This window comes from Dermacentor variabilis, chromosome 2, assembly GCF_050947875.1.
Source record: "Dermacentor variabilis isolate Ectoservices chromosome 2, ASM5094787v1, whole genome shotgun sequence".
Taxonomy (NCBI): Eukaryota; Metazoa; Arthropoda; class Arachnida; order Ixodida; family Ixodidae; genus Dermacentor; species Dermacentor variabilis.
The window spans coordinates 168,387,454-168,413,124 of record NC_134569.1 but is presented as its reverse complement, the minus strand read 5'-3'; the positions used below and the strand labels follow the sequence as shown (position 1 = coordinate 168,413,124).

The window sequence follows — 25,671 nt, the reverse complement described above, 5'->3', positions numbered from 1 at the left end:
AAGGGAAAATGAGACATCCACCCGTTCGTAGCAATTGCTACAAAGGAAACCCATACGGGTTCCTCGAAAGAAAAGCCTCATAGTTGAAGAAAAATTCGTCCTGGTCCGGGACTCGAACCCGGGACCACCGCCTTTCCGGGGCAGCCGCTCTACCATCTGAGCTAACCAGGCGGCTAGCAGATGGCAGAGCGAAGTCGAATTTGTCGACAACACGAAGCAAAGGCAAGAGTTTGACGTAGTAGTTCTGCGGAAACCCGCAAGGTGGAGAGAAGTAATGAATAAAGGGAAAATGAGACATCCACCCGTTCGTAGCAATTGCTACACTTGCCTTTGCTTCGTGTTGTCGACAAATTCGACTTCGCTCTGCCATCTGCTAGCCGCCTGGTTAGCTCAGATGGTAGAGCGGCTGCCCCGGAAAGGCGGTGGTCCCGGGTTCGAGTCCCGGACCAGGACGAATTTTTCTTCAACTATGAGGCTTTTCTTTCGAGGAACCCGTATGGGTTTCCTTTGTAGCAATTGCTACGAACGGGTGGATGTCTCATTTTCCCTTTATTCATTACTTCTCTCCACCTTGCGGGTTTCCGCAGAACTACTACGTCAAACTCTTGCCTTTGCTTCGTGTTGTCGACAAATTCGACTTCGCTCTGCCATCTGCTAGCCGCCTGGTTAGCTCAGATGGTAGAGCGGCTGCCCCGGAAAGGCGGTGGTCCCGGGTTCGAGTCCCGGACCAGGACGAATTTTTCTTCAACTATGAGGCTTTTCTTTCGAGGAACCCGTATGGGTTTCCTTTGTAGCAATTGCTACGAACGGGTGGATGTCTCATTTTCCCTTTATTCATTACTTCTCTCCACCTTGCGGGTTTCCGCAGAACTACTACGTCAAACTCTTGCCTTTGCTTCGTGTTGTCGACAAATTCGACTTCGCTCTGCCATCTGCTAGCCGCCTGGTTAGCTCAGATGGTAGAGCGGCTGCCCCGGAAAGGCGGTGGTCACGGGTTCGAGTCCCGGACCAGGACGAATTTTTCTTCAACTATGAGGCTTTTCTTTCGAGGAACCCGTATGGGTTTCCTTTGTAGCAATTGCTACGAACGGGTGGATGTCTCATTTTCCCTTTATTCATTACTTCTCTCCACCTTGCGGGTTTCCGCAGAACTACTACGTCAAACTCTTGCCTTTGCTTCGTGTTGTCGACAAATTCGACTTCGCTCTGCCATCTGCTAGCCGCCTGGTTAGCTCAGATGGTAGAGCGGCTGCCCCGGAAGGGCGGTGGTCCCGGGTTCGAGTCCCGGACCAGGACGAATTTTTCTTCAACTATGAGGCTTTTCTTTCGAGGAACCCGTATGGGTTTCCTTTGTAGCAATTGCTACGAACGGGTGGATGTCTCATTTTCCCTTTATTCATTACTTCTCTCCACCTTGCGGGTTTCCGCAGAACTACTACGTCAAACTCTTGCCTTTGCTTCGTGTTGTCGACAAATTCGACTTCGCTCTGCCATCTGCTAGCCGCCTGGTTAGCTCAGATGGTAGAGCGGCTGCCCCGGAAAGGCGGTGGTCCCGGGTTCGAGTCCCGGGCCAGGACGAATTTTTCTTCAACTATGAGGCTTTTCTTTCGAGGAACCCGTATGGGTTTCCTTTGTAGCAATTGCTACGAACGGGTGGATGACTCATTTTCCCTTTATTCATTACTTCTCTCCACCTTGCGGGTTTCCGCAGAACTACTACGTCAAACTCTTGCCTTTGCTTCGTGTTGTCGACAAATTCGACTTCGCTCTGCCATCTGCTAGCCGCCTGGTTAGCTCAGATGGTAGAGCGGCTGCCCCGGAAAGGCGATGGTCCCGGGTTCGAGTCCCGGACCAGGACGAATTTTTCTTCAACTATGAGGCTTTTCTTTCGAGGAACCCTTATGGGTTTCCTTTGTAGCAATTGCTACGAACGGGTGGATGTCTCATTTTCCCTTTATTCATTACTTCTCTCCACCTTGCGGGTTTCCGCAGAACTACTACGTCAAACTCTTGCCTTTGCTTCGTGTTGTCGACAAATTCGACTTCGCTCTGCCATCTGCTAGCCGCCTGGTTAGCTCAGATGGTAGAGCGGCTGCCCCGGAAAGGCGGTGGTCCCGGGTTCGAGTCCCGGACCAGGACGAATTTTTCTTCAACTATGAGGCTTTTCTTTCGAGGAACCCGTATGGGTTTCCTTTGTAGCAATTGCTACGAACGAGTGGATGTCTCATTTTCCCTTTATTCATTACTTCTCTCCACCTTGCGGGTTTCCGCAGAACTACTACGTCAAACTCTTGCCTTTGCTTCGTGTTGTCGACAAATTCGACTTCGCTCTGCCATCTGCTAGCCGCCTGGTTAGCTCAGATGGTAGAGCGGCTGCCCCGGAAGGGCGGTGGTCCCGGGTTCGAGTCCCGGACCAGGACGAATTTTTCTTCAACTATGAGGCTTTTCTTTCGAGGAACCCGTATGGGTTTCCTTTGTAGCAATTGCTACGAACGGGTGGATGTCTCATTTTCCCTTTATTCATTACTTCTCTCCACCTTGCGGGTTTCCGCAGAACTACTACGTCAAACTCTTGCCTTTGCTTCGTGTTGTCGACAAATTCGACTTCGCTCTGCCATCTGCTAGCCGCCTGGTTAGCTCAGATGGTAGAGCGGCTGCCCCGGAAGGGCGGTGGTCCCGGGTTCGAGTCCCGGACCAGGACGAATTTTTCTTCAACTATGAGGCTTTTCTTTCGAGGAACCCGTATGGGTTTCCTTTGTAGCAATTGCTACGAACGGGTGGATGTCTCATTTTCCCTTTATTCATTACTTCTCTCCACCTTGCGGGTTTCCGCAGAACTACTACGTCAAACTCTTGCCTTTGCTTCGTGTTGTCGACAAATTCGACTTCGCTCTGCCATCTGCTAGCCGCCTGGTTAGCTCAGATGGTAGAGCGGCTGCCCCGGAAAGGCGATGGTCCCGGGTTCGAGTCCCGGACCAGGACGAATTTTTCTTCAACTATGAGGCTTTTCTTTCGAGGAACCCGTATGGGTTTCCTTTGTAGCAATTGCTACGAACGGGTGGATGTCTCATTTTCCCTTTATTCATTACTTCTCTCCACCTTGCGGGTTTCCGCAGAACTACTACGTCAGACAAAGCGCATATTCAATATTACGACAGGCCAAATAAAATGTTCTTTTGACTATATCTTTCAGAAATAAGAAGCATAACAAATACAGAGAACACGATTTATGCACTTCCCGAGACCCGCTTCTGACACAATTAACCTTGCTTGTTCCTTGGGCAATGCGATAGGGATTCACCTGTTTACTAGGCACCAGAAAAAAATGACAACACTTCTGGAAAATATAATAACATACGTGAGGAAGCTTCCCGGCATAACTACGGCAGCAGTGACATCCGTGTTTATAGGAAGACCAAGCTATTGCCAGTCACGAACAGGAAGTAGTGCGAAGATCTCAAGCGCGAACACAGTCTGTACCGAACGGCGATGGGTTTCCCGTGTGTATACAACACCGATGTGTAAAATTGGGTTTTATTTTGGGCCACACTGGCTCATGCCTCAATTTTTGAAACACTATTGCTCGTGGGCTCTGCAAATTCATTACTATCGACACTGCATGCGCCTGTTTAAGAGTCTAGAAAAAGTAAAATCTACACTCAAACCACTAAAGAAAAAGGAAAGGATGGAGGGGAGCGCCCTTTGCCTTATGCGAACGTCGCTAGTGAAACAACTCATCACGGTTAAAGTTCCAATTACAGAATTACAAATATGACGATTGCAGAAAAACTGGTGAGCGGGGAAGACAAAACTGCTCATCACTATAAGAAATGCCCAGTAGATTCCCGAGCCGTCACTGGCGTTAATACTATCACCTTTGTGTGATTTCTCGTGAGTGGGAATCGGATGCACATAATTAGACGACTGATAGCGTTACTGGAACTGTGCAAAGATAAAAAAGTATATATTGCCACCGTCGGTAATGTGGGAAGAAGAGGACGCTGATGGCGGCCTTGGAGACCACGAAGAAGAGTTCGCTGCTCTACACTTGTTGGCTCAGCCATGAAAAGCCATCTGTGAATAGACGCACGCTTCTTCCTTCCCGTAACATCATTGGTGGAGGTGTGGGGTAAGCAGTTACGCAAGACGGAGCTCCGCAGCGGACATAACCTGGCCGCCATGTCATCCGAAGAAATGAGTTCAACCACGGCCCCGTCGTCGCCACCGACGGTAATCCTGGCCCAGTCTCGCGACCCTGGCGTGTTTTCCGGGATTGACAACATTGACATCGATGACTGGTTGCAGAATGACGAACGGGTCAGCGCACACAACAGGTAGGATAGCACGCTTATGCTGGCTAATATTATATTCCATCTCAAGAAAACCGCACGGGTCTGGTTTGAAACACACGAAGAACAAATTACAAGTTGGGACCAGTTGGGACCGTAAAAAGACTGGATTCGTCACACTAGCCGGCCTATATCCGTTCCGAGTAATGCTTTTTGGCTTGTGCAATGCCCCGGCGACCATTGAACGGATGATGGACATGCTCTTGCGTGATTTGAAATGGCCCATCTGTTCGTGCTACTTGGATGACGTCATCACATTCTCTTCCACTTTTGCGACTCATCTTGAAAGACTTTCATCGGTTCTTTCTGTTTCTCACGCCGCTGGCTTGCAGCTCAACTCCTTCAAGTGCCACTTCGCTCACCGCTAAATAACTATGCTCGGACATCTCGTCGATTCTTCAAGCGTACCAACTTTTACCAAAGATTTTCGCAGCTTTATTGGCTTTTGCTCTTACGTCCGCAGGTTTGTGGAAAATTTCGCCCATGTTGCCCGTCCCCTGACTGACCTCCTGAAGAACGACGTTCCTTTCTGTTGAGGCTCTGAACAAGCGTCTTCTTTTTCGCAGCTCACCACGATGCTAACCACAGCTCTTGTTCTCGCCCATTTTGACGCCTCCGCTATGACAGAAATCCACGCTGACGCCAGTGGCTACGGCATCGGCACAGTTTTAGCTCAACGCCAATGTGGGCACAACCACATTATCGCCTACGCCAGCCGCCTCCTCTCTCTAGAGGAGCGCATTACTTGATTACTGAGCGCGAGTGTCTCGCCCTCATTTGGGCGGTGAGAAAGTTCCGACACTATATATATGGTCGACCATTTACGGTTACAACCGCTCATCACGCCCTTTGTTGGCTTTCTTACCTCAAGGATCCCACCGGATGCCTCGGTCGCTGGGCCCGACGGCTGCAGAAATACACATACACTGTGGTCTACAAGTCGGATCGTCTACATCAGGACGCCGACTGTCTGTCTCACCATCGCGTGGATGTACCGGACGGTTTAGTGGATGTCGCACCGATCTGCGTTCTTTCGCTCTCTGCCTTGCAAGACATTGGCGCTGAACAACGACGCGATGAATCATTACGGCCCATTATCAAACGCCTGCTCTCTGATCCGTCTGACCCATCCCTTCATATGTTCTGGCTACAATATGGCATCCTGTATCGCCGCAACATGCACCCCGACTGGCCCGAGCTCCTAACCCCCATTCCGTCTCATCTTCGACAGATTGCTCAGCAGCTACTCCACGACGTTCGCACTACTGGACGCCTTGGCGTCACTCGGACCTATGACTGAATTCGGCGACGCTCTCCTGGCCCCCTCTCAACCGCTCCGTCCGGCGCTATGTTGCCGCGCTTGAGTCGTGTCAATGCCGGAAAAGGCCAGCGGAGCCTCCTGCCGGTCTGCTGCAGCCTTTCGATATACCGACCGACTCTTTCTTTCGCGTTTGCGCTGATCTTCTCGGACCATTCCCTATATAAAATGACGGATATAGCTGGATTACCGTCGCTACGGACTATACAACTCGTTATGTCATTCCTACCGACCAGCTGCGCTACAGAGCTCGGTGATTTCTTGCTTCACGACGCTATCTTACATCACAGTGCACCTCGTCAACTTCTCACCGATCGCGGAAGGTACTTTCTTGCCAAAGTCATAGACGACCTACTTCTATCATGTGCTACTAAACACAAACTTACTACCACTTACCACCCCCAAACTAACGGTCGTACCGTACGCCTGCACAGCACATTAACTGACATGCTAGCAATGTATGTTACATCCGATCATCGCGACTGGGACATTGCTCTACCATTTGTCAAGTTCGCCTGCAATTCCTCGCGCCCCCACACAGCTGGCTATTCATCCTTCTATCTCCTCTTCGGCGGTGAGCCGACTTCGTCCTTCGAGACTCTCCTCTCGACAACACTCGACTCGCTGACAGAGTACACTCGGGATGTCATAGCCACAGCGACTAAAGCACACCAGATTTCCCGCATTCATCTTTCTGCTTCACAGACACGCCAGAAGTGCCGTTACGACCAGCGCCATCACGACGTTGACTACAAAGCAGGTGCTCTTCTGTTAGTTTGGTACCCAACTCGGCGTTTTGGTCTTTCGGAGAAATTCCTCTCGTGTCTGCAGCGATGAAGACGAAGCCCGAACGCTAAACCCTTAATGGACCAAATAAAGTTTTCTCTCTCTCTCTCCTTTCGCGATACCATGGCCCTTACCGCATCCTTCGCCAGGTGACCCTTGTCACATATGAAGTGTCTCAGCTGGATGCCACGGAGACTTCACTTCTCCCTGACATCATCCACGTCAACCGCCTCAAACCATACTTTTCTAAGACCGATGAGCCGCACCAATAAGGTACTTTTTCCGACGGGGGTGATGTCACAGTCGGTGATGTGGGAAGAAGAGGACGCTGATGGTGGCCTTGAAGACGACGAAGAGTTTGCTGCTCTACGCTTGTTGGCTCAGCCATTAAAAGCCATCTGTGAATAGACGCACGCTTCTTCCTTCCCGTAACAATATTATTTATAATTTTGTTTTACGTGCCCAAACCGCCACCTGAGCACGAGACACGCCGCAGTGGGGGTGGGGGGTGGGGGGAGTCTGGTGCTTCTGATTAATGCCCAGTAAACGAGCGTCTCTGTATTTGCGGACATAGCCGCCGCCGGGATCGAAACTGAGGTTAGCAGCATAAGGTCATAGCCACGGGGCTTGCGTGGTGGATCGTGTGAATATAGTCAGATCGGCACATTGCTGCGCCAGAAACTCTGCCAGCAGTACATTCAAATACGTTTAGTACCTAAAGACGAGAAACATCGTTGAAGTGATCGTACCTCCAACATTGATAATATGGCGGCTGGAACAGTAACAGCATTGCACTTGGCGAGACGGACGACCATGGCACTTGAAATAACGCAGTGGCAGGTAACGTAAGCTTTGCTTGAAGAGACCGCTAATCTCGATGCCGTGAATAATTGCATGCAGGTGTGGCGGTGTTGAGCTGAGGGTATGTTCAGGACAGGTTCAGGACAGGGTATGGAGGACAGGTAAAGGTGCGCACACGAAAGTGCACAGCTTCTGTATACGCACTATTTGCATTGTATAACATCCCTTGCTAGAAATGTTTTGCGCGATGAACATTTCAATTAGTCACGGTGAAATATATGTGAACAATGTAAACGTATACAATGTAAGTGCATGGCGACACATTTATATATTCAGCAGATTAGTGGGCAACTCATGTTTGCTTATCATTCTAAAACAAATTAAATAACTTGATAAAGTTACTTATGGTCTCGTACGATGTTTCGCTTATTATGAGAAATGCTGCGTGAGCCCATCATCCCCCCAATTATTCAACGAGCGTTCGGACGGGGGACGGCCTATGAAAGAAGGGGACGAAAGACAGAGTAAATTTCGAGACGTGAAAGGCACCAACACGCTAGAGCTGAATTCTCTGCATGGCAAATGGTAGATTAAAAAATGAGTGTTAGATATGCCAAAATAATATCCTTTCCCTATCTCAGAAATTCAATTTTTGGAAAAGTAGTTTTTCCGTTACCTCTGCGACGCGCACGAACGCGGGAGTGAAGGGCGTGTTCAACCTTTTGCCCGCAGACAATCTCAGTCAAGAGAACACTTGAGCCCCGGTATATAAGCTAGTCTGTGCGGCTTGTCTCCCTGTCATTCCGGCAAAACAAAAAAAAAAGCTTGAACACAATAAAGAACAATAAACAATAGAACAATAATGTTATCGCAACATTTTGAACACTTTGCGTTTGGAAACATGAAAGAAAACAGAGCATGATTGGCTTACTATTCGCAAATGCTAACATTTGTTTTCATTTTTCTGTTTTGCCTTGTGGAGGCAGGCGAAAGAGAGAGAGAGAGAGACAACTTTATTTATCCCATCTTGAAGGTAAAGGGTTGCGGGAAGAAGGCGAGGGTGGTTATCCTACTCGCGGTAGGGAACTTCTCCCGCCGCTTTAGGTGTGTTGCTTAGCTGCCATATTTGTTTGGACAGCGAAGTAGAGTACACCCTTCTTGTAACTTTGATGCTGTCGCCACGGAATTTCTTTTTCTGATAGCTTCTTCACAATAATGCCAGCGATTTAGCCGACTAGGGTGCGTGTTGCTACACCATTGAAGGCACCGTTTTAAATTCCCTTCTTGGAAACAGCAACATTACATTTTGTAAACTATGAAGAAGCGCGTGCGACGCCTAAAGCATAGGGGGTATGCAAATTTTCTGGAAAAGTCACTTCTTAAATGCATCGACAACCAGGTAGCACTAGACGCCACTAAATGAAATGTATCTGTAAGGCAGCCAACAACCTGCGTGTGTACTTTGCAATTGACCAATGCCTGTCACTGAGAGTTAAGTACACGTGCTGATTCGGGCATTCGCCTTCATCATTCAAAGCATGTACTATTTACTTGGGCCCTTCTGGTGATATTGTCACGATGTAGTGACGGTGAATAATACGGCAACAAAGCGGTCTACTACGAAACTAACGTCTCACTTCCGGGCAACCCAGAAGCAGTGCAGTAGGGAGCATGCTGATTCATAAGAAATACTTTGTTCCTAGTCTATTTTAGCCAGGCTTTGGCGATGTGGTGAAAATTATAATTGGAGGACGGCTCGCATGATCTGGAAGTAAATTTATGCCTACCAAGATGGTGTGGTGGAAGTTGTTTCACCTTAACAAGACTACCATGTGGACGCCAAATTGTTTACGCAATTTCACCACGCCACTATAGTCAGTATTCAGTTTTTTTTGTTTGTTCCAATATGTCGATTGGGTAGCCCTCCCAAAATTTGTTTAAGATAAAGTTAAGCAAAAATGTAGACGCGCAATGGTGGCTTAGTGGCTATAGCGTTGTGCTGTTATAACCACGAGGTTAACGGACGAAAACCCGCCCACGGCGGCCTAATTTGCATAGGGGCGAAATGCAAATCTGCCCGTATAACGTGCATCAAGTGAACATAACAAAATCTCAAGGTGGTCAAAGTTTGTCCGTAGTCTCCCCCAACAGCGTGCCTCAAAATCAGATCGTGGTCTTCGCACGTAATACACCACAACTTATCTTTTCTTTTTTACCAAAAGCGCAATTTATTCCTGAGAACGTTGCAGCTGCAATTATTTAGTAAATTAATGAAATTTTAGATTACACGCAGCGTACTAAAGATACATATAGCAGGACTTGTCCTACTTGCAAAATACGGTCAACGTCATACAGACCTAATGAAATCATTTATGTTGGTATTTGTACGTATGCTTCCAAATTCATTTGTGTAATCACAAAAATTGCTTTGCTTAAGAGCAGCCTGATTGGTCAGTGTCTACGGCACCCTTTTGCTCTCGCCCTTGCCTCACTTTTGTAGCAGTTCGCGTGACTACGAGACATGAATTCGAGGCTCTTCAGTAAGCGACGTTATGTGAATACAGCCCGATTGCTTAGGAAATTAGATGCAGTACACACAAAAGAAAACATGCTCAAGCACGACAAAATTGGTTCACAGGAGGATCAAAGCTTGAAGCAGTTAACTGCGGGTGAACAAGGAATACCGATGAAGTTCACGTTTCCAAAACGCGGCTTTTCTTCCGGCTTTACCAGTGGCTTCAGCGGCGCTCATTGTTCAACCAAACTCTTCATCAAACGCTCTTGTAGGAACGCCATCTCTTGCGTAAATGTTACGTCAGGTGATTTAAATAAAAACAGATCGGAATAGCTTTACATTATATTGCCCCTTCATTGATATCTTCACAGTTCGAAGATTACAGCTTGGTACAAAATGCAATATTGAAATGGAAACGTATTTGCCTGTAAAATCCATTTGTTTTCGGTTTAAAGACAGCGTTTGTCCTAACTTGCGCATACAGTATGCCTTGCCAGCAAAAACTGGCGTCTAATATGGTGGCCCACGGCTGTGAAAGGAAATTCGGGGTCAGGTTTTTGGAAAACGTTCTTTTAAGTATTTCTTGCATTTATTCATTGGCCTGAAGGCGTCACACTGCCGTCATTTTAGGGGTAGTTATTCGATCAGAATAAAGATGAGGAACTAATGCAAATTGAGTAAAAAACCCTTCAACATTGCAACCTGTCCCCCCACGCCCCCTATTCTTTTTTTCTGGTCCTTCTTTATAATATACTTATTGATTTGTATTGATAAAAAATGGCTGAACGGTTTCGTTTGGATAGAAAAAAAGCGCAATCGATATTTAAGGCCAAGGTCTTAAGTGGCTCGATGAGATTGCTCATACCCGAATAAAGCGGAGTCTAGTCCACTGATACAAAAAAAAAATCGCCATCAGGAATGGCGCACACCACCGTAACCAAGCTAAGTTGCAATAGCTAAATTTGAGTGAAGAAAGGAAAGAAAAAATGAGCGAAGGAAAGAAAGAACGAAGTAAAGAGACAACAAGCGAAAGAACAAGGACAGACTGAGCAAAGCAAGAAATAATGAAAGGAAGAAAGCCAGAACGAAAGAAAGAACGAAATAACCTTTAGGTAGTGCATTAGGTGCTCGCATGTGTCGCTGAGGACGTCGACCTACAGCGCCATACGTTCACCTAACACTGCGGCATGTTATGCCATGTAAGGAGGCTGACCCCTCCGATCGTAAAACTTAATGTATTACCAGGTGTGCAGCAGGCATTCGCCTTCATGTGTTGCAAGGGTGTGACATGCTGCCGAATTTTTCAGCTTGTGTTTAGGTTCGTATCAGGCACATTTCATGAACATCTATTCCAATCCGTGTTCGGTCCCGCAAAATTGCAGTCGAGGTAGAGTTTCTAGTTACAGTGTTGGTTGACTGGGAAACACTGAAACCCCTATAAGCAATACTTTTTTGTCCGCATAACGTGTAAGCATCAGATTTTGTCGTTTATTGTGAAAAGAACGCATACCTTCTAAAGCAAGCCAGCCAAGGCAGCGGAATATTACTTTGCGCAGGAGGTCATTACCGAAATATGTTTCTTCGAAAAGGAACAAAGCAAAGCCGCGGAACTTCGTTACTCATTTGTATCCCTGCGCTGTGCCGAAAAGTAATCGCTATCTTCACCTACTCCTTCATCTCATCCATTCTAGATTTTCGCGAATGTGAGGCTAGAACACAGGGAATGTCACAATGAGCAAATATCCTTCAGTAAGCTGCTTTTAAAATGTATCTATGCTCGTGGTAACTGATGACTATTTGAATTAAAAAGCAGTGTTCGGGAGAATCACAAGCTTTAAGTCTCCGGGTGCTTCATACTGCAAAGTTTACACAGCGTGTTATTCGGTTCCTTCCATTGCTGTCTCCCAAAGGCACCGCCTAATGGCTTACTTGAATATGATATTGCAGGGCACTGGCATTTACCCTTAGCCCATGAACTCGCACTTTGAGTGTTTATTAAACCTTCGAACTCTGAAGAACGTAGAAGTTCGTAAAAAGAAAAGAAAAGGAAACGCAAGAAAAATGCGCTGCCTCCTAAAACGGTACTTTTGACGGCAGCGTTAAACCATCCAGATCGCACTTTGAGCAAAATTGCGTCAGTTTTCTTTTCGTTACGACACTTTTCTACGTGGAAAACAGGATCTGCCAAAATGGTTTTTCTTTATGGTCTCAGACACTAAGCAGCGTCGTAGCAGAGAACAGTCTACATTACACATATAAACAAAAACTAAGGCATCGCGAGGCTTACGTTTTTAAAAAGCTTTTCAAAAAAGAAAAACTTCACTATTGTCTGCAATTCGCCTTGTTCCTTTCTGCCGATGACAGGGACGTTTAGCAGGCTCCTGCTTTGTACCAGAGTTTACAGAGGCTTCCACTACTGGCAGTTGTGGCCCCTCATGGCAAGAGACCTTTGGTTTAGGGCATCACGTTTAGCGACAAAGGCTGCGAAAAATATGTGATGTCTATTTCTGTTCTTTTACCAAAGTAAGATTGCCGTGGAAAATAAGAAATTGAAAGAAGCAATAGAGAAAGGTCGCAAAGGGCCTTATATGAGGGCTTCGAAATGGGCAATCCAGAGCACAATACAATCTTCAAGCCCGAAATTACAATGAAACAGGAGGACTAAGCGGACATAATACCGGCACTAGATGAGACTACGCGAGGGCTTAAATGTCGCTTAGCGTACTCTTGCAGAGAGCGTTCCCCAAGTGTAGCTTCATTCTGTTGCCTCGTTGTTAAATGTCCGCGAATGATCGTGATACTCGGAGCTGAGAGATTGAAAAATTTTCTCCTTTGATCTCCAAGCGAAAACCTGCTATTCGATTTTTTAGTAAAATATATAAATAATGCTAAAACCATATCAAAGGAATAAAGGAGGCAGAGCTAACTTCTTGCGGAGCCATGAAAATTGGCAATTCGCAAGAATGTTCTTATTTGCCACTGCACTCTTGATCGCCGAACTGGAGAGCTTTGAATGGCTGAGCGCTTCAAATATTGTTCCCATATAGGATAGGGGTGGGGTGGGGAGAGGGGGGGAGGGCTACACAGGATAATGAAATGGCGGAGGCCAGTGCCACAAGCAACACTAATTCTACTTTCAAAAGAATTTAGCCAGAGGGCTTCTTACACGAGCCCGTGACCTGCTGCTGGAATCCGGGCATTCGGCTGGCATGAAACTACGCGACAGAACGCGAGCCAATTTTCAGCATTCTTTGTTGCGATAACAATAATAAGGACTCTCCAGGTGCATTTCTGCGGTCGGTGTCACCGCAGCCATTGCCGTCGCAGTGAGGTTCCGGATAAACTTCAAGGCGATAAAATTATCGAGGCGAGCCATACGTATGCTCTATGTGCGAGTAAAAGCATGCTAGCGTGAGCTACCTCAATCTGCTAGCGCAATCTCGCACACGCAATGGAGGAAAGCAGTGAGGAAGCGCGTCGCCTTCTGTCGCACGCAAGGCCTCGGGAGGATGGTAGGGGTGGAGAGGGGATGGGGCGCGTTCTACTCCGGGGGACCCGGGCGGCCGCGTGCGCCCGGCCGGGCCGCTATCGGGGGCGAGAACTTACGCAGTCGCCATCTGTCAGTAGCGCCTCCCTTGCGTAGTACGAGCGATCACGCGGCGCGCTCCTCATAGGATTCGCTTACGGCGCTCAATAACAACACCACGCGGCAGCCTTCCTGGATATTCATGCAAGTACTCTCAAAACGAGGGAAGTTTTTGACTGTCGATGTAATTATCTTGGGCAAACTGAAAGGCCAGAATCGTTTACAGACGTTATCTTTTTACCGAATACGTATAGTGAACGCCATTGCGTGCGGTGGTTGCAGTGAAGTCTCCGAAACTGCCTTCTTGCCTGAAAGGTAGCCAAAGGCTGAGAGTAAACTATGTGAAGTATGTTCTTATAGTTGGCTGAATGTAAATAACCAAATGGTCGCAACAGAATGAAGCCTCAATGCAGCGATCGCACGGGTTCGCAGCGACCGACGGCGCCTCTGCGTGCATGTCTGCGCAGAGTGTTTTGCTTTCGCTGTGAGCGCATTTTCGCACCGTGCCATGAGCTTTAGGCCGCATCATGTGAGCATTTGACAGTACATTAGCAACCATTGTTGCGTAGACGCTATCTGAACTGTTCAAAAATACCTTCGTTAGACTTCGACGCCTATGACGACTGTGATGTGCCATTGCGACGATTCAAACTTCTTTCGTCTCCTAAATTCTTGGACATTTGAATATTACTTCTCAAGTATCGCCACACTGTATGTTTGTCGGTCTTCTCAGCGTGCGATTTCCCCTCTGCTTCTTTTTCGGAATCCAGTGCATTAATTGATAACACAAACATGACCATATATGCCATGTCTTTATTTAATGTGTGTCTTACCGCCCCCTTTCCATTCCAGTGAACTTGCCAGTATCTAGCATCAACAAGTTCAAAGAACAAACCGTCATGATATTAGCGAGGCAGCGGGAGCGAGCGAGCGTCTCAGTAACCGTTTTATGCTACTCACCGAACATCGCGCTGTCCCGGCGCCGTAGCAGAAATCTTCCTCGCGTCTTTGTTTTCTGCGCACACCAGCTTTAGCCGATGGCTGGCTGTCTGCCGGTTCTAAGTTTCGCCAGCCAAGCTTCACGCAGCTCCTTGTCCTGCAGGTACGTGTGAATAAGGCTGACACCGGGCTCCGTTGCGAACGTCAGGCACTACGGCACCGTGCAGTAGCTTACCATGCTGCACGCCTCCAAAGGCAGCCACTGCCGATTATAGTACTTTCGAATGCTGCCACGCCGACACCGAAAGCAGTAAAGCCTCACCACTTAATCAGGACCGCAACGCAGATGGGACTTTAAACTTTTGTTTTCCGCTCGCTTCGGCGCTTCCGAAGCAGCCGACGCGGCCGCTGTTTCCACCTGATCCCTCGTGCCACGTCACGCCGACGGTGGCGCCAGCTTTACCAGTGGTGGAGCTCACCCCCAATAACTTGAACGCCATCTGCGACGGTTAGAGAGTCCGCACTGCTCCGTGTTTTAGCAGCTTAGTTGGGGTTGATGCAAGTGGCAGCAGGAAGGTCAATTTTTTCACTGCTGCTGTCGCGTTTTCTTACTGCACCGTTTTGACAGCAAGATTCCGCGGTCACCCAAGGAGATGTGATCATCTGTGCTTGTGCGCGCGTTACGCCATGCTTGTTAATTTATTTAGTGCACCTATGTATACAAGTTTACACGGCCGATAATACTACAATCCTTGCTTCGTCTAGCTGTAGACTAATTTTCTATCTCACTCGAAATTTCGCCTTGTAGGTGAAAGGAGAAACTGCCACTTTTTTCCGTCTTTCGATCGACCGCACTTCGGGATCTAGAGAGTCAGCCCGCGTTTTTTCTGCTGTTCATAAATGCCAAAAATTCCATTATTGCTGAGCGTTCTTCACCTCCTCCAGCTCCTTAAAGTCTGTAGTTTGTTTGGCCTCAGCTCGCTTTCTCTCTATGTCCCCCTTCCACTCTCTTTATCTTTTTATCCCCGTAGCCCTTCCCCTCGTGCAGGGTAGCCAACCGGCCGGAACTACCTCTTGTTAACGTCCCTGTCTCTCTCTCTCTCTCTCTCTCTATATATATATATATATACATAAATATATATATATATATATATATATATATATATATATATATATATATATATATATATATATATATATATATATATATATATATGTATATCTTGGCCTCGCCTGGCCCCGGCTCTATAAAAAAGATAATTAGAATTTTTTTATTGTTAGTATTTGGACCAAGTTTCTGCAGCGCAATCAGATGCCCTACAGATTCCACGTATGCTTCTCTCGTGCAAATTAGCTTGTATGAATCGCGTGCGTTGTGTCTCATAGCGACAATTTGCTTAGGAAAACAAGTGAATGTGAACCAGTTCTTTCAACGGCTCGCAAGCGAGAACGAAGTGCTGCTCTAAAGGATGCCTTGAAGTAGCGGCACACCAATCAAATGTCGAGCCATTATCATTGCTGCCATCGTCAACTGGTCGCCACTGTCTTCACGCCGTCGTCGTTGTCATCAGTTGGTCAAGTCAACATGGTTGCCGTCGTCTTTAAGCCATTGTTATTGGTGTCCTCTTCAAGTCATTATTATCACCATCGTCGTCGCACATACGTCGTCGCCCTCGTGATAGTGCCGTCGTTTTGTCGTTGTTGTCGCACGCGCGTTCAGTTCAAGCAAACACTTTTTCATCTTTCATAATGAAGCTGTGACATCCTGCAGTATTTCGGGCAACCCAAAACCTGGGTAGCCAGCTGCGCGTTAATGCGTCCCATTTAAATGATTTCCATACTTCGTGTGACCTGTTTCGTTTCATTCAATTGAAGCTGTGTTTACGGTTATCCTGCCTTTACCTTTCGTTGTCGCGCAAATCAATGACGTGATTGTGCAGTTCATCAGTGTAGTTTCCATACATGTTTAACATTGAAAGCAATTCAGTGTCCTAGACGCCGGGCGGAATTGCACAAGGCTTGTAACGAGAAGTCGAGTGCATCATATGCAAACTCTATCAGAACACTTCTAACACTAGGAAACGACGTGAATATCGTGTTAGTTTCTTTGTGAAAAATATTTTGCTCATGAGACTTTTGTTTCCCGAAGCTCAGAAGGACCTTTGGCTACTCACTACCGAAAGCGCACTAGTTCGCTTAAATCACCGCACGTATGTACGTTCAGGCTGGTGTTCTTTCTTGTAATATCTTTTTTCACTGCGCACATTGAAAATATAGTAAGACACGATAAGTACAGTACATCGACTTCCTGATGCCCATAATTTCCTGCACTGTAACAAGCAGAGTCAATTTTCTGTGAAACTGCAAAACATATTTGCCAGAAGTGGCGTGAACAAAGGTTAAGAAAAGAAAGTGTGCATGCAGCTACGACCGGAAAGGAAAGGCTTGTCTGGAACAAGTTCTAGGCACACTCCAAGAACAGCTAATTTTAGTGGACAGCGAATGCTTCGAGCATCGTTTACTGCTAACGTCAGGATTGCAAGCAGCTGCGTCTGACACGTATGTTTTGAAAGGAGCTATACAGACATTTGCTATATATTTTTTATACCAATTAGTGGGCACAGTTTACTGAAGGCGCTCCGCCTCAATTAGCACTTGCGTTCCGCAACACCAGCACGGAAATATCGCCTTTCATCACTCTGTTCAGTTCATAATTTCTTGGAGATTATCAGGCATAATCTGCAGGCGCATTTCTGTACTTACGTTTGCGCAAAAAAGTGTTGCTGTAATTCTGGCACAGTTTCAAAGAACTAGGATGAAGACCAAAAAATGCATGAGTGGGTGCTCTGGCATGAACGTTTTCGCACAACAGAAGACAATGATAACAAAGGTGCCGACGCACGCAAGCGCTGCTTACAGTTCAACTATATTAAGTGCCAAGTTGGAGCCTGTAACCCCAAGAAAGTCAGCCGTACCAATAAAGAAAAACCTAAACGCGCCTTATCAATTGACAATAAGAAGGCTTTCTCGAGCGTCTAACATCCCCGAAGATGGTTCCCTATAGTAGAACTTTTGAAGCTGCGAGGCGTTTTTTTTTTTAAGTCGGCCGTACGAGCAACGAAGGACGACACGTCGACGGCATTTATTTGCACGCTGCAGGCCTAATTACGATTCTAGTCTCAGGTCCACTCTCGTAGGCGAGTAAAACGAGTTGGGTATGGTTGACCGCTTTTGTTGATTTCGCACACCGCCTACTGACGAGGAAACATCGCCGACTATTGTTATCGAGTGATGCACCCAGTGAAGGGACGTAATTTTTTTAACACTCCTGGCGCGTCGTGCTCTTTTGACCCTGAAACCACGGTCGTGGATAAAAAGACAGCAAATGCCTGCACGCTTCAATACGCGCCATCCTTGGTGCTTTGTAAATGCACAGAGAGTGCCTGGATCAAACCGTATATGATACGAAGGTGTGCCTCCACAATAATTTCGATTGCTTGTTCAGACCGTGCCCCAAAAGCAAAACGTAAATGGATGTCCTGTTTGTATCCGAAGGTGGCTGCTAGAAAGGGTAAGCAGCAGTAACCGGTGAAGTACCAAGAGCCAGGATCAGTCCAGCAGGGATCAAACTAGTGTAAGGAGAAATATTATTTTACAATATATGGAAGTGTGTGCTAGCACATTAACCAAATCTAGCCGAGGCTCAAAAACAAATGCGCCACTTTATTTTCCTGATACGGGGACAAAAAGAAGTTCTGATATTCAAGAAAATTATTACAGAGGCCACCGGCAATGTCGAGGGGTATGCACAAACAGCAAAGGCCGTTTCTGGTGCAATGGTGCCTGAGAAAGTAAACGAGCTCGAGAAAAGTAGACTCAGTAGATACTTTTCCCGTCTTTGTTTTTGTTCTTTGGTGACATGATGCAAGGAATTAACCCATACGAATTAGCGTGACCATCAGCACTTGCGAAAAAGCACAGCTCATGCACCCGCAAATGCTCGTAGAGCCGAGTCAGGTGATGAGTAATCTTGATGACTATAGCTGCGCGAAAAGAAAGAAAAACGGAAAAGAACTATTTCTCGGGAATTAGTCTGTTGGTGGGCTATATTAAAGAATTCTATGCATTTATGGATAAGCGCATTCGATACGACGCAGAATAAAATGGCTGCAACAGCAGTTTAATTGTGTCGGTTTCGTAAACATGTGCCGACGCTGAATGGGCGACAGTTTATTTAATGAATCCTAGACTGGTATGCCATGCGGCAACCCAGTATGCTATTTCGGATGGGAACGTTGACAAATTAAATAATAAGCACAGAGAACGGCAGCGACAGCATTCCCAAAACAAAGAACACACAATCGGGTACCTATACAAATGTACTTCGTAGCAGCTAGGGTCTCTCAAAAAGTTCTGACTGCCTCCTAGCCCGAAATGCACAGGCGGCGCTACTTCGTGGGCCAAATTCTTGTCGTAGCTCCAGGCGTAATAGCCTAATGCATATTCAGCGCCGACATTACAGTGTTGCTTTTTTTATTCCAACATGAAGAGGCTGCTGGAGAAAGTTAATTGGTATATGCCTTCTCCTGAATACTTTGTACTCAGGCCACAATGACAATATTATTGCTTAATTTTAAGCGGGATGTACTTTGCATAGGCAACATTAAGTCTGTATCAATGTAGGCACCCGTCACACTTGCCAAGGCCCCGCGCCATGCAAAATTCTTACGTTAATGCAAATGCTTTCGCGCTTGGTTACGTAGTCTACTCTCAGTGCTGCTCTGAATGGGCCGGTACAGTCTGGAAGCTTCGGGGCGCTGCGTAAAACGGCGCGTGAGCGAATCCGTCACTCTGACATACGCATCGGGAGCTGCTCTGTGAAGGTATTACTGGCTGAAGTACGCGTACAGTGATCGAAGTGCATTTCCCGCAAGTCCGCAGGGTAAACGCAGCCGTAAAGAAACGCTGTGGTCTGTCACAGATGCTGTGGCGCGTACAAACAGTAGGCGCTGTTTATACGAAGGCAATTGGCGCGTGGAGACCAAGAATAGCGAACCATGAGCGTTTGCAAAGTAACCAAGCAGCTCGATAGTTCATCGCAGTTAACCAGCACGTACTACATGAAGTTTAACGCCTCTTTTCTGTAGACGGAATTAAGCAATGAAACAGCAAACACTACCTAAACATCATTGCTACAACGAACATAAGACAATATGAAAAGCCAATAGATTTGCAGAGTCCTTCTGATATTTGTCCAGATTAACACGCATTCGGCATTGCTTCTGCACAATATATTTATTAATATGTTTAGTTTTGAATAATAAACAAACAATTTCCTTAATTATTTTGTTTCATTTTCCAGAGTGCTACACCTACCCAAGATTTAGTGGCGTGGATGTAATGGGGCGGCTAGTTCAAACCACAATAAAATCATTTCTTTAGTTTCATTGCTTCCCTTCTTGATTGGGGTGTAATAAAGAAGAAGGTCAAGCCCTCTGCTCCTCTTATTCCTTAATGGGAGCCGTGAACAACGCTTGCCTTAAAGAACTGTCTAATGTCATTCCACGGCTATAGCCAGTTCGTGTTTTCTTTTTCGTTTTTTTTTACATTTCTTTACTAGGTTATTCTTATACCGTTGCTGCAGTGTACAGGAGAGGGATCATATGTATTGTTGCCTAACTAACTGAAAACATGTGAGGGCGACTAGGCTGTACCTTGTGTCAGCGGCGAAACTCCTTTTGATAAGGGGTTATTTGCATAAAAGGAAGTGGTTTGCGTAAAAACAATTTAGTTGGTCTCTTTGTCTGTTGCATCAGTTTATTTCCTTCATTTATATTACACAAAATTTCTGGCGATTATAGACTTCCTTAAATATTCAATCGAGAAACGTCCTTGTCGCGAATCAAAATTTTCGAGAAGTATTTCTTTGGCAAGCACATAGGCGACCATCTTACCTCGATTTATTTCGTGTCCACAAGAATATCCGTTTCTGCTTTTATGTCCGTTGTCTCGGGCAAGACTTTTCGAACTCTTAAGTATACTGAAGCCATCATGGGTGAATAAACGTTCACATATGACGCAAGTAAAACCCGACTGCCCCCACAAGCAGACGGAGCGGTCATTGCCTCCTGCAGTCGAGTCTACTGAAACGTTACTGAAAAGCTCTCACGCAGTGGCTCATCGATCGGTCGGGTATTATTTACTGCCATGTACTTCTATTTCGATATATTCGTACGCCGTACACCACGGCGACGAACGTGGTTTGTATAATATTATTTCTCTAGTATTCATATCGATGAAATAAAATAAGAGTCGTTATCCTCTTCAGCCAGCAAAGCAATCTAGTGGCGGGATAATGGTCGGAAAGAGGTCGCCCATGAAACGCGTTGATCTCATTTAGAGGAGGAGACTACCAATGAAATTTATTTCGGTATAGCTTGTGGAGTTTCACTCATATTAAAGTACTTCGACGCGTTGCCCTCTACCGTTTGTTCATTCTTGTAATCGTTAAAACCTCGTAAATTGCAGTCATTCGAGTAGGATGAAACAACGCACAAAAAATGAATACATCGTTTACAGCCATGTGGCGTGAACGCGCCACTATCGGAGTTTATTGAGTGTCATTAAATTGATGAACTAAATATCGCGCCTGCACCTTTGTGCAGGCACACCAAGCCCTCTTTGCATGAATGTTTTACTGACAGAGAAGATTATCTTTGGCGTTAGCACAAGTGCTCGTTTCATAACGTCAGCAACTGACGTTTCGTTGAACATGGTGGCACGTTTAGTTATGTGCAACTGGCCGAACAAATAAAGACGCCCAGATCAGAGCTTTTCCTTCAACCTGCACTACGTGCGGGTGAATGGATTAGGCTTGGCTTTCACACTCATATATATGTTCAAGTTACTTTTTTTGCGGTGTAAATACATTGACCGTAAGCCAAGCAAAAGAATACTGCTCGTATTTTCCTTGACCAATCTCTCGATCCATGCGTCTCGTTGTCTCTCCTCGTTAGCTTAGTTAGCGATGGCGTGCCATAATTTCTTGTGCAAATAAGGTTCGCGCAAGAGATGAGAGGATAACGTTAATTGATCCCACGCACTTGCACATGCGACGTCCAAACATAGACAAGTCAGACGCGATTGCCAAGGACGTGCAGGCGAAGGACATTTCTTTGATATTGATTTGATATGCGAGATCAATATCCCACACCTCCACCGCAACTGAAACGATGGATCTCCTTTATTCACGAGATGAAGAACGCAAAGGTATCGCTCAGCGAAAGCAGTTTACAGGGCAGCACGCGAGCCAGGCCAGCTTCGTTCTCGTCTTCACCCAAACAGCACTCGGATGTTCCACTATATAGCCTATTATTATAACACACTGTTATTATAGCAAATATCGGAACACAGAAATGTTCTATATGCACCGTACATAGCCAGAAGGCACTCACGTAATGAGCCACTCTTTCGTTATTATGAATTTCGTGTGCAATCTTGACCTTTATTTCAGCTCTACACACTTGCTTAACGAAAATAAAGGAATATCTCTTTAAATCACCTACAAAGACTATTCTTTTTCTCATTACGAAAACGAACACACCAAACTATTTTTATTATAGCCAAGCAGTGCTACAAAAAAAAAAAAAATCCGATGACGCTTAAGCACTTATGAGTTGTGGATGCGAAAGCGTTAATGTCCAGTTGAAGGCCACGGAGCCGTCTTCTCAGTTACGAACTCCTTGCGGGCTAGCGAGCGCGTTGACATTCTTGGCGCGTTCTCAACATGGAGGAGGGAAATATTGCGAGGGAGCATGCCGCAACGCAACTGAGGCCGAAGTGGCGGCCCGACACGTGCCAAGAACGTCAGAAGACGTGGTAGGTTTTAGTAGTCCCTGTTGATTTCTTTTTATGCGAAGCCTACTAGCCGCACAACCGCTCTTCCTTGCTGCGCGGCGCGCGGCCGCGTAGCTACCATATGACGTCATAACAGCTGCAAAAGCGGAGGCTCAACTCGTGCGCTCGCTTGCGGCCGCGTAGCTACATAGCCGGGTCTCAGCTCTTGCGCTCGCCTGCGGTCGCACAGATGGTGCTGCGGCCTAACTCCCGCTTCCTCCCGCTAGGGCACTGGCGTCACAACAGCTGCAAGCCGGGCTCAACTATTGCGCTCGCCTGCGGTCGCACAGCCGGTGCTGCAGCCTAACTCCCGTTCCTCCCGCTAGGGCACTGGCGTCATAACAGCTGTATAAAAGAGCGGCGCGCTCTCGTCGAGGCCAGTTGTAGAGCGCGATGGAAAGGAAAGGGCCGCTCGTCAGACCGCAAAGCGCAAGTTACAAAGAGCCACGGAAACGGCCGAAGAACGAGAAGTTCGGCTTGCCAAGCGACGTGCACAGTACGCGGCTAAACAGCAGCGTTCCTCCACAGAGTCCGAGGTAAAGGATGAAGTTGCGAGTGTATCTGGGAGTACTTCTACTCGCTCGGAGCGGCGAAATACAACCAAGCGGAGAATACGTGCCGAAGAAACTCCGGAACAGAGGCAACAGCGTCTCGAAAAGGAACGTGCTTACAGGAAGAGGCAAAGCGAGAAACGAAAGGAGCAGCTCGCAGAAGAGATGGTTTTACTACAGACGCAAGAATACCGATATTGGTTTGAAAATAAAGGAATAAGCAGAGTAACGCATGAGCTGTTTCTTCGTCTAGCCGAACCAAATATAGCCAAGCAACAGCAGTTCACCAGGCTAAACAGTGGTTCAACAACTAAAATAAAGGCTAGTATGGTTCGCATCCTGGGATTAACCTTAGCTAAGCCACAGCCATTTTTTTCTTCTATGATACACATTCGAATCCATTTGAAACTCTTCCAATTACAAAAATGTGGCTGCCACCGCTGCACTTTCGCTTAATGCTGCGCCCAAGTTTCTAGATTGTGGCATCAAATCACGGTGTTGCGCTATTTGTGTCCATTCGACGAGCCGCATCAGAGAGAAAGCCTCTCAAGCGTGTCGGAACTTGAAGAAGGCAAATGTTGCAGGCATCTCCGAAAGGTGCGCGGCATCGCTACACTGCTAACTGCTTTTGCGGTAAGAGTGCGCTGCGACTCGTGTTGCAGTAACTTGCATAGTAATGCCTGTTGTCATTTCAGAAGCCGGGCATGCATGCATATCCTTCACTTATAAAGGGAGGCTAAAAACTGTTTCGTAATCTGGTCAGTTCTCGCGTGAGGCATAAAGCAAAGTTTAGTTTATGAAACGGAGTGCACCTTTCTCTTTCGTTCGTCGTTCCATGTTATGTTTTACCCGCCGCAGTTGCTTAGTGGCTGTGGAGTTGTGCTGCTAAGCACGAGGTTGCGAGATCCAATCCCGATCACGGCAGCCGCATTTCTGCGGGGGCGAAATGCGAAATCACCCGTGTACTTAGATGTAGGTGCACGTTAAAGAACTCCGAGTGGCCCGAATTATTCCGGAATCAACTACGGCATGCCTCATAATGGGATTGTACTTTTGGCATGTAAAACCCCATAATCATTTGTAATAAGATCGTATGCGTTCGATGACCTATGCTTGTTCGTGTTCGCAGTAGGCTGTTGAAACGCAGGACACGTACATACGCAATGTTGGGAAAAATTAAGCGCTTTTTGCTCAACTCAGCTTTGCAAGTAATTACCGAAACTTTGTTTCCTTCGTATCTTCATGAATTAAACCAGGCTCCTACGATTTTCTCGGTGAACAAAATGATTCACCTTGCTTACATCTTGAGAATGTAGGAGCCACATTATTGTTGATGCGTGTCCAAAGTTTCAAGCGTGTCGGGTAAATTCGACTTGGGCAGGAAACTTGTAAGGCGAGGGCTCCTGAGTGTTATCACGCTGTTTCAAGAAGCAGTGTTCAGCTGTGGCTTGGTTCTAAGAACTATAGAAGCCACAGAGGGGATTTTAAGCATGGAATGGTATTGATTCCCGCTATCGGCGACCTTAAAGTTACCTCGAGCGAAACGCCCGCGCCGTTATCCGGACAAGTTGCGAAACCACAAGGAGATCATCCGGGCAACTAGTCAAAACTTAAGAAATACGGTCTCCGGCACCCAACCCTTTGTACAAGACGACATCACATACGCTAGTCACTGCCCAAACAAGTTACAAAAAATATTCGTCCGAGTTTTTGTATACTATTTGTTGAAAATATCCCTCAAGTTGTAAGTTCTGGTACGCTGATGTTTTGTTTGTCATTTCCAATACCGACGTTTAAAAAGCAGATACAGGGCACCATGCGCTCCATTGTCATCTTTCGGCGCTGAGACAGGGTTGCCTGTATTGAGCGCCAGTGGTCCGTTAGTTCCGCGGCTCGGGTCTTGCGTCGGCTCGAGAGATGGCACCGCGATATTACGGGAGAGCCAGAAATTTTTTTAATGGTGCAGCATTATCGTTGACGCTCACGTGATGTTAAAGGGGTGTGAGTGCAGGACAGTCTTTTTTAAAATTTTCTGACCAAAGTGCTCGAACGCGCTTTGAGGGGAAAACATTTTACCGTGCGTGGTTCATGGAAAAACAGACAAATGAAATTCTTAATGCAGGAGCTTCACTTCCAATTTGGCTATGATTGGGGAAAATCACGCAACAATGCTGTTTCTTTTCTAGAAAGGTGTAAAGAATATCGAAATATAGATTAAATTTTTTGTTACATATACTAAAGCGTTACAGCCCGCGTAACAGGTAATCGTGCGCATATGAACCTAATTATCTGTAAAATAAAACGATGGCCGCCACGCTAAGGTAGATTTGAAAAGAAATTTGCAACGGATGGGCGTGGAATGCCTAGTGTTGATAAACTATAAATTTCTAGTATCCGTCAAGCACTGTTCAAATTAAGTATAACTTAGGCTAGTTAAGCTATTTAATATGTGCACACAGCCACCGTAATTCCTGAACCCTGCAAGCATTAAGCTTATTTTTTTCTGGTTAACCTCCCAGCTTTTCCTGTATTCTATATATTTTTTTCTCTTTCTCTCTTGCTTGCATTTGAAGCTTACAGTATATTTCTGGTAGTGCTCTCTTCAACACGCCAGTGTAAAGCGTATTGCTTCCAAAATGTTCAATGTTTGCGCTTTACAGCCTGTTTTATGGTGAAGGCAGGCGTGGATCGGGGTGCCTGGTTGGCGACAAACGTCAACGACCGAGCAATGGAAACGGCATTGGAGCCCCCAATTTTTGCTTTGTATTGTAGTTTTCAATCATTAATAAATTAAAGATAGTTTGCGATGATATCGTATTTGCACAAGTAACAATTTCTTTTCCCTGTTTTATAGCCTGTAATGCGTAATTTTTGTTTCTCACGCCGCGTTTTATAGAAGCTGTTGTAGGTACGCTAAGTATTTGTATGGC

General features: G+C 46.4%; 3 non-coding genes across 3 annotated transcripts; all 3 read left to right on the top strand.

Annotated features, from left to right (window-relative positions):
- Positions 1 to 379: 379 nt before the first annotated feature.
- On the top strand, positions 380 to 454 carry TRNAS-GGA (transfer RNA serine (anticodon GGA)). Its single transcript has one exon. It is a non-coding gene; the product is annotated as a tRNA-Ser (tRNA).
- Positions 455 to 660: 206 nt separating this feature from the next.
- On the top strand, positions 661 to 735 carry TRNAS-GGA (transfer RNA serine (anticodon GGA)). The gene has a single exon. It is a non-coding gene; the product is annotated as a tRNA-Ser (tRNA).
- Positions 736 to 2,065: 1,330 nt separating this feature from the next.
- TRNAS-GGA (transfer RNA serine (anticodon GGA)) lies at positions 2,066 to 2,140 on the top strand. The gene has a single exon. It is a non-coding gene; the product is annotated as a tRNA-Ser (tRNA).
- The last annotated feature ends 23,531 nt before the right edge of the window (positions 2,141 to 25,671 follow it).